Source organism: Symphalangus syndactylus, chromosome 5 (genome assembly GCF_028878055.3).
Source record: "Symphalangus syndactylus isolate Jambi chromosome 5, NHGRI_mSymSyn1-v2.1_pri, whole genome shotgun sequence".
Taxonomy (NCBI): domain Eukaryota; kingdom Metazoa; phylum Chordata; class Mammalia; order Primates; family Hylobatidae; genus Symphalangus; species Symphalangus syndactylus.
Window position 1 is genome coordinate 25,137,593 of NC_072427.2, and position 9,195 is coordinate 25,146,787.

Consider the following 9,195-nt stretch of genomic DNA (forward strand, 5'->3'; position numbering starts at 1 on the left):
TGAGTATGCAGCAGAGAGAAACAGACCATGGCATTTTTGCCTGTTTCCAGAAAATTCCTTCTTACTAAATTTGTTTTGTGCTCTGGAAAACATAGGACCTGGCATGCAATGGTGATAATGGTGCTGATGGTAATTATAGAAGCTAACACTTGTTGAGAACTTACTGTGCTCATAGATTAATGCATGTACTTTACAGTTGTTAGCTCAGTTTACCCTCAGAACAATCTTTCTGATGTATACACTACTGTTTCTTTCCATTTGTAGATGAAGAAACTGACTGTATTAGTCTGTTTTCACACTGCCGATAAAGGCATACCTGAGATAGGGCAATTTACAAAACAAAGAGTTTTAATGGACTCACAGTTCCATGTGGCTGGGGAGGCCTCATAATCACGGTGGAAGACAAAAGACACGTCTCACATGGCAGCAGACAAGAGAATGAGAGCCAAGCAAAGGGGTTTCCCCTTATAAAGCCATCAGATGTCATGAGACGTATTCACTACCATGAGAACAGTATGGGGGAAACCACCCCCATGATTCAGTTATCTCCCACTGGGTCCCTCCCACAACACCAGGGAATTATGGGAGCTACAATTCAAGATGAAATTTGGGTGGAGAGACAGCCAAATTATATCACTGACACAGTGAAGTAAAGTAACTTCTAAGGTCACACCACTAACAAGTGGAAAAGCCTAGATTCACCCTTGCTTTTAACCACTACTGTATACTACCTCTCACTGAAAATACTTCATAACTATTTGTTGAATGAAAGCATAGACTTATGAATAAATCAGTGTCACAGACTATGCTGAAAAGACGGCATAAGAAATAGTCTATGGGCCGGGCGCGGTGGTTCACACCTGTAATCCCAGCACTCTGGGAGGCTGAGGCGGGCGGATCACGAGGTCAGGAGATTGAAACCATCCTGGCTAACACGGTGAAACACCGTCTCTACTAAAAATACAAAAAATTAGCCGGGCGCCGTGGCAGGTGCCTGTAGTCCCAGCTACTTGGAAGGCAGAGGCGAGAGAATGGTGTGAACCCGGGAGGCGGAGCTTGCAGTGAGCCGAGAACGTGCCACTGCACTCCAGCCTGGGTGACAGAGCGAGACTCCGTCTCAAAAAAATAAAAATAAAAATAAAAATCTATGAAGAATTACATATATTTTAAACATGTTTAGAATTATAGTAGCTTGTCTCCAAGATGGCCTCTGCTAATTCCTTCACTCCCTTTGCAAGCAATTTCCCCATTGAGAGTTGTATTCTTTTTTTTTTTTTGAGACGGAGTCTCGCTCTGTCGCCCAGGCTGGAGTGCAGTGGCACAATCTCGGCTCACTGCAAGCTCCGCCTCCCGGGTTCACGCCATTCTCCTGCCTCAGCCTCTCCGAGTAGCTGGGACTACAGGCGCCTGCCACCACGCCCGGCTAATTTTTTTGTGTTTTTGGTAGAGACGGAGTTTCACCGTGGTCTCGATCTCCTAACCTCGTGATCCGCCCTCCTCGGCCTCCCAAAGTGCTGGGATTACAAGCGTGAGCCACCGCGCCCAGCCGAGAGATGTATTCTCTTCCTCTACTTGCTTGAGATTGGGTTTGCCTGTGACTGCTTTCATTAACAGAATGTAGTTGAAGTGGTTCTGTGAGACTCCCAAGCCCATATCCTACGAAGCTTCCCAGCTTCTGTCTGACTCTCTTGATATGCTTCCTCTGGGGAAAACCAGCTGACATGCTGTGAAGTTCAAGTTATCCAAATGGAGGGTCTGCATTGAGAGTGTTTGATCAACCTCCCAGATTCTCCAGTTGTTCCAGCCCAGGTATCAGACATTCAAGTGAATGATCAGATTCAGCTGCCATCTGACCACAACCTTATAAAAGATCCCAAGTGAGAACCACCTAGTTAAGCCTATCAACCCTCAGAACCATGAATAATAAGAATAAATTGTCATCTTAGCCACCCATCTTTGGAGTAGTTTCTTATGTAGCATTAGAAAACTGAAACAAAAATGTTTTTTATCATGCCAAATGAAGTCCTCTTCATTAGGATTCCTTAGGAGAAATTTCTATTTTATCTTGATGCCAAAAATCATTGAGTAATTAATTGTCTTGCTCTCACCTACCCACATCCAACCATGGACATTGTGACTTGTATGGCCCGGAAGTTGACCCTTTCACTTTAGCTGCTAGAAAGCCCAGAGCCAAGTGCTGCCCCTCTTGAAACTGGTGTGATTGTTGTAATCATTTGCAATCACAGCTTTTTTTAAAATTTTGCTTTGTTGTCTTTCTGTTTTTTACCTTAAAAAAAACCGACATATAATTTATGTGAGCTTACATTTCAAGTATCCTTGTAAGCTTTCTTAACTTATTCCTATAACAAGGTAGAATGTAATAAATATAAATAAATAGACTATTTTCCAGGAACTGTGCAGGGTTTATGGAAGAGTCATAAAGTTGAATCAGCCACGGTGTTGTTCCCAGGGAGAGACACCCATACAAAAATAACTCTCATGCTTATTCTATAACTTGTATAGTAGCAGTAATATAAGAAATACTGAAAGTGCTCTGAGAACACAGAATGATTTATTCCATTGTGGGGCCTCGTAGATGCCTTCTCAGAGCTGGACTTTGGAGGAAGAAGGGGCAATTCAAAGCAAAGGGAAGTGTGCAGAGGACACAGATGAGTGTAAATGTTTGGATCCCGGGGAAACCAACAGGTGATATGGCTTGCATGGGTTTAGAGCCAGATATGGCAGGATGGCAGGAGATGAAAAGAAAATCAGAAGTTGAAACTAAATTGACAGAAGCCTCATATTGCTTGTTCCCTTCCTCCATGTGATCCACCTCATTGGTCCTCCTCTTAAAAAGGTACTCAGACTCAAACTTCACACTCCACAGAGCAGCGCAAAGTCAGTGTCCACACTGACAAGAGCAGAGCAAAGGGGTACCATTCCGTTCCTTATTCCACACAGTTTCTATTAATACTGCCTGAAATTGCACTGGTTTCTTGGATATGCTTATAGTGTGATCCCAGCTATGTCCTACAACCAACAAAAGATGTTCAGTGGGGAGAAATATTGGAAGTATCTCCAAATATTGGGAGCAGTTGTCATTAGCTATAAGACTATGGGTAATGTCTATCTACTTATTTTTATTCCCTTGTGGTTTCCAGTTTTCCTATGATAAACATAATTACATTTGGCATGTTGGAGAATAAAAATACGTTTTATTTGTTAATGCCTTCTATGCTACACTAAAGAGTTTTTATTTCATTTTGTAGGCAACAGAGAGACACTGGGGTATTTAGGAAGGTAATAATCCTATCTGGTTTGGGAAGGATGCCCCCAATGCCTTGGAGAGGTGTCTTTTTAAGGCATCTGCTTGTTGCTGGGGGTGGTGGCTCACACCCATAATCCCAGAACTTTGGGAAGCGGAGGTGGGAGGATTGCTTGAGCCCAGGAGTCCAAGGCTGCAGTGAGCCATGAGCGTGCCACTGAATTCCAGCCTGGGCGACAGAGAGAGACCCTGACTCAAAAATAAAAAATAAAATAAATCTCTTCATTAGTGCCACTGACCCATCACCTCCACGGATTATTCTAGAAGCTTCAGTCTCCACTGCCTTTTGGATTTTTCCCTTCAGCTGATAAGGATTCTCAAGTTATCCATATTGTAAACAAATAAACCCTCGCCTTCCTGGTATCCTCTTATCTCCTACCTTCTGTTCACCTTTATCTCTTCACTGCCAAGCTCTTTTGAGAAGGGTGGTCTATATTCACTATCTCGGTTTTGTCAATATCCAATAATCCCACAACCCAGTGGTTCCCAAGCTTGTCTGCAAACTAAAACTATCTGAGTATTTTTAAAACTTCCAAAACCCTGGTGATATGGTTTGGCTCTGTCAAATCTCATGTCAAATTGTACAATAATTCCCAGCGTTGAGGGAGGGACCTGGTGGGAGGTGATTGGATCATGAGGGCGATTTCCCCCTTAGTGTTCTCGTGATATTTCTAGTGAATTTTCACAAGAAATAGTTGTTTAAAAAAGTGTAGCACTTTCCACTTCTCTCTCTCCTACCACCATGTGAAGATGTACTTGCTTCCCCTTCGCCCTTCTGCCATGATTATACGTTTCCTTAGGCCACCCCAGCCATGACTTCTATATAGCCTGTGGAACTGTGAGTCAATTAAGCCTCTTTTCTTTATAAATTTCCAAGTCTCCAGTAGTTCTTTATAGCAGTGTGAGAACAGACTAATACACTTGGTCATACTCTAGATCAGAAATCCCAGTCTCTGGTAGAGGGACTAAGTAATCCCATCGTGTGGACCAGTTTGAAAAGGACTGCCATAACCCTTGCAGGTTGCTCCCTTGAAGATCACTAAAAGCAAGGTTTAATGTTATCTTCTTATTCTTCTTTTTTTTTTTTTGACACAAGGTCTTTCTCTGTTGCCCAGGCTGCAGTACAGTGGCACAATCATAGCTCAGTGCAGCCTCAACCTCTCCTAGGTGCAAGTCATCCTCCCATCTCAGCCTCCCCGCTAGCTGCAACTACAGGTATGCACCACTAAACAAGGCTAATTTTTAAAAATTGTTTTGTGGAGTTGGAGGTCTCACCGTGTTGCCCAGGCTGGTCTCAAACTCCTGGGCTCAATAGATCCTTCTGCCTTGGCCTCTCAGAATTTGGGGATTACAGGCATGAGCCACTGCACCCCATTATGCTCTTATTTTTTTTTATCATGCTCCATTTTCCCAAAGCATTGGAAATAATTGGCCACCAACTAGGTATACACTCTTAGCATTCAAAGCCTTCCATGGAATTGCTTCTAATAAAATTGGAACCTTGCACTGCTTACATAAGTAGGTGTTTTGGGCCATTATAAACAAAGTGGGGCAGGGCCAGGAATCCAGAAATGATATGTATTCTTAGCCCTGGGATAGGCACCAGGCAGGTGGACCCAGCTTCTGACAACAGAAAATTATCCTGCTAGACAGGCAGAACTTCCTGTTCACTCAGCAATCCATGTCTGTGCTGAGCCAGTACAGTGACATGTTAACTGAGGCAAATAGGAAATGCTATGGGGCATCAAGGAAGTAGTCACTCTCCACCCCTGGGAAAGTAGTCAGTCAGAAAAGGCTTCAAGAAGGTGACTTTAGAGCAGAGGAAAGTTTCCAGAATATGTACCAACAAGCAGTGTAAGTGGCAACCCAGGAAGCTTGGTCAGAATCAGGAAGGCGATAATTCACATTTGCGGAGCCCTACCTCTGTGCCAGGCAGTAGTAAACATGCCAGAGGTGTTTGAATGGGGGCAGCTCCATCTTGAACAGGGACTGAGTAAAGCGAGGCTGAGACTTGCCAGGCTGCATTCCCAGGAGGTTAAGCATCCTTTGTCACAGGATGGGATAGGAGTTCGGCAGGACCGAACAAGCTTCATTCAGGTCACAAAGACCTGGCTGATAAAACAGGATGTGGTGAAGAAGTGGGCCAAAACCCTCCAAAACCAAGATGGCAGTGAAAGTGACTCTGGTCGTCCTCACTGCTCATTAAATGCTAATTATAACTCATTAGCATGCCAAAAGACACTCCCACCAGCTCATGACAGTTTACAAATGCCATGGCAATGTCTGGAAGTTACCCTATAGAGTCTAAAAGGGGGAGAAACCCTCAGTTCCGAGAACTCCCCACCTCTTTCCCGAATGAACAATCCACCCCTCACACAGCAAATAATAAAAAACCGTAAGTATGCTCCGCCAAGCAGCCCATGCTGCCATTCTGCCTATGGGATAGCCACTCTTTTATTCCTTTGCTTTCTTTCTTTTTTTTTTTTTGAGACAGAGTTTCGCTCTTGTTGCCCAGGCTGGAGTGCAATGGTGCAATCTGGCTTACCTGTGACCTCCGCCTCCTGGGTTCAAGTGATCATCCTGCCTCAGCCTTCCGAGTAGCTGAGATTACAGGCATGTGCCACCATGACCGGCTTTTTTTTTTTTTTTTTTTTTTTTTAAGCAGAAACGGGGTTTCTCCATGTTGGTCAGGCTGGTCTTGAACTCCTGACCTCAGGCAATCTGCCCGCCTTGGCCTCCCAAAGTGCTGGGATTACAGGCGTGAGCCACCGTGCCCGGCCTCCTTTGCTTTCTTAATAAACTTGCTTTCACTTTACTCTGTCAGCTCACTCTTGAATTCTTTCCTACGCAAAGCCAAGAACCCACATGGACTCCCAGGCTGAACTGCAGTTTTGGGGTTCGCCCTGTGACAAACAGGGCACTGTGAAAGGCTGTGCCCCAGAAAGCAGACTCTCTGAGCTGGAGATCAACATGCAGGAAGTTTATCAGGGAGTGACCTTGGCATCAACATCTGTTGATGGGAAAGGGAAAGAAGGAAAGCAGGATTGGGCAGAAAGAAAGTTGGGCTGTAGTGCGGTCTCACTGAATATCTTAGCTGCCAGCATGGGAACATTGAAGATCAGAGAGAACACTGAACAACTTTTTCATATCATATATCACACAGCTTACACATCTCAGAGCGGAAATTTGAGTCTGGTTCTGATTCCAAAGTTCGTATTCTCTCTAGGATGTGCATTCTCAATGGCAGATATGGGGGCAAGGAGTAATATTGTCTTCAAGGGTATAAAACTGGTTCTTCTTTTTTTTGAGGCAGGATCTCGCTTTGTCAAGGCTGGAGTGCAGTGGTGCAACCTCAGCTCACAGCAGCCTCGACTTTCCTGCGTTCAGGCAATCCTCCCACCTCAGCCTCCCAAGTAGCTGGGACTATGGGCATGTGCCACCACACCCCACTAAGTTTTAAAAAATTTCTTATAGAGATGGAGGCCTCGCTATGTTGCTTGGGCTGGTCTGGAACACCTGGCCTCAAGCGATCCTCTCGCCTTGGCCTCCCAAGATGTTGGGATTACAGGCATGAGCCGCCACGCCTGGCAGAAAACTGTTTTTTGGCGGGGACAAAATGATCTTAGATATTACAGGGTTTGTGACCTTCAAAGGGTCACAGAACATAAACACATAGACAGTGTATCTGTGCTGTTATATTACAGTTTCATGAGGAGGAACAATTAGGGAAAAAATATCAAAGAAGTGATAAAAAGCTGGGCATGGTGGCACACGCTTGTAATCCCAGCACTTTGGGAGGCTGAGGCGGGCGGATCACCTGAGATCGGGAGTTTGAGACCAGCCTGACCAACATGGAGAAACCCCATCTCTACTAAAAATACAAAGTTAGCCGGGTGTGGTGGCACATGCCTGTAATCCCAGCTACTCGGGAGGCTGAGGCAGGAGAATCGCTGAACCCAGGAAGCGGAGGTTGCAGTGAGCCGAGATCACGCCATTGCACTCCAGCCTGAGCAACAAGAGTGAAATTCTGTCTCAAAAAAAAAAAAAAGAAGTGATAAAAGAAAAACTTCAGCCTAATTAAATGTAAAGGAGTTTAATTGAGCAATGAATGATTCACGGGCAGCCTCCCAAGCCAGAGTAGACTCTGACACTCCCGTGTAGCCACATGGTGGAAGATTAATGGATAGAAAAAGGAAGTGAAGTGCAAAAAAAGAAAGTGAGGTACAGAAACAGCTGGATTGGTTACATGGTGGCGTTGCCTTATTTGAACACAGTTCGAACAGTCGGCTACATTTGATTGGCTAAAACCAGGTGACTGGCGCAAGTGTAGGCTGTGGTCTGTTTACACCTCCACTTGTTATAGTTCACAATGTACAGAAAAACCTTTGGGCCAAATTTAAAATATGTAAGGAGGCAGCTTTAGGCTAAACTTGGCTTAACAGGAGGTGGATGTGGTAGAAAGTCAATAATGACAAATAAATTGACAAATTGCTCTAGGGAATATTGAAGGTGGGGCTAAGAGGTATAAGGTAAAACTTGGTGTCTATGAAAAGAGTCAAACTCTAAAATATTTGAAGAGATTTATTCTAGCCAAATACGAGTGCCCAATGAACCATGACACAGCCCTCAGGAGATCCTGAGAACATGTGCCCAAGGTGGTTGGGGTACAGCTTAGTTTCATTTACATTTTAGGGAGACATAGGACATCAATCAAATACCTGTGAGATGTACATTTGTTCAGTCCAGAAAGGTGCGACAACTCAAAATGGGGCATTGGGATAAGGGAGGGGTTACCAGGTTAAGGGTAGATTTAAAATTTTTCTGATGGGCAATTGGTTGAAATAGTTGTTATTATCTAAAACTTAGGAATGTCTGGGTCAAGATTAGGGGATGTGGAATCCACAGTTTTATCATGCAGGTAAAGCCTCCGGGTAGCAGGCTTCAGAGAGAATACATTGTAAATGTTGCTTGTCAGACGTAAAGAGTCTGTTTTATCAGTAATTCCAAAAAGGAGGAGGGTATAATGAGGCATGTCAGATGGCCCCTGCCCATCATGACCTGAGCCAGTTTTTCAAATTAGCTTTGAAATGCCCTTGCCAAGAGGAGGGGTCCATTGACATGTTCGGGGGGCTTAGACTTTTATTTTTGGTTTACATAGGTATTCCATATTGAGACAAAATTATGGAGGGGTAAGAAAATGCAGAGGCAGTACCTGGACCTGCTCTCTAGACAATGAGGACCCATTTGGGATTTTCAACAAGGAAATCCATGTGTTTGGATAAACACATGGCAGGAGCAGTAGTGTGAAGCATGGATTGGAGATGGGGACAATGAAGATAGGAGGCCATTGCAACAAACCAAACAAGAGACAGAGCCTGACTCAAACATTGACAAAAGGATGGAGAGAAGAGGAGAGTTTTGCAAGAGATTAAGAAAGAAGAATCAACAATAAGATTCATACACTAACTCCGTGGGGGTAGAGTGTGGAAATAACAAACCCACTGTGTTTTTTCTATTTTCTCACCCCATGACAATCCATACAGAAGACTTCTGTGACTAAATGTCAAGAGCAGGGGACGGGATGCTCACAAATGTTGCAGGGCATTTCCCACCCACACCAAGCAAGCAAGCAGTGCTGCGGCAGACGCCACCTGGGTGTTCTCTACTTCAATTCTGACATGGTCTACCTGGAGATAGCATCAGATCCCACAGGGTGAGGGCTCAGTCCCACGAGACTGGCCCCATATCAAATGCCGGTTGCAAGCCCCAGATTATTTTACCCATGCTTCTGACTGACTGGCTATAAATTGGGATTCCCATGACCCCTTGCTTGGTTTTGAATAATTTGCTAGAGTGGCTTATGAACTCTA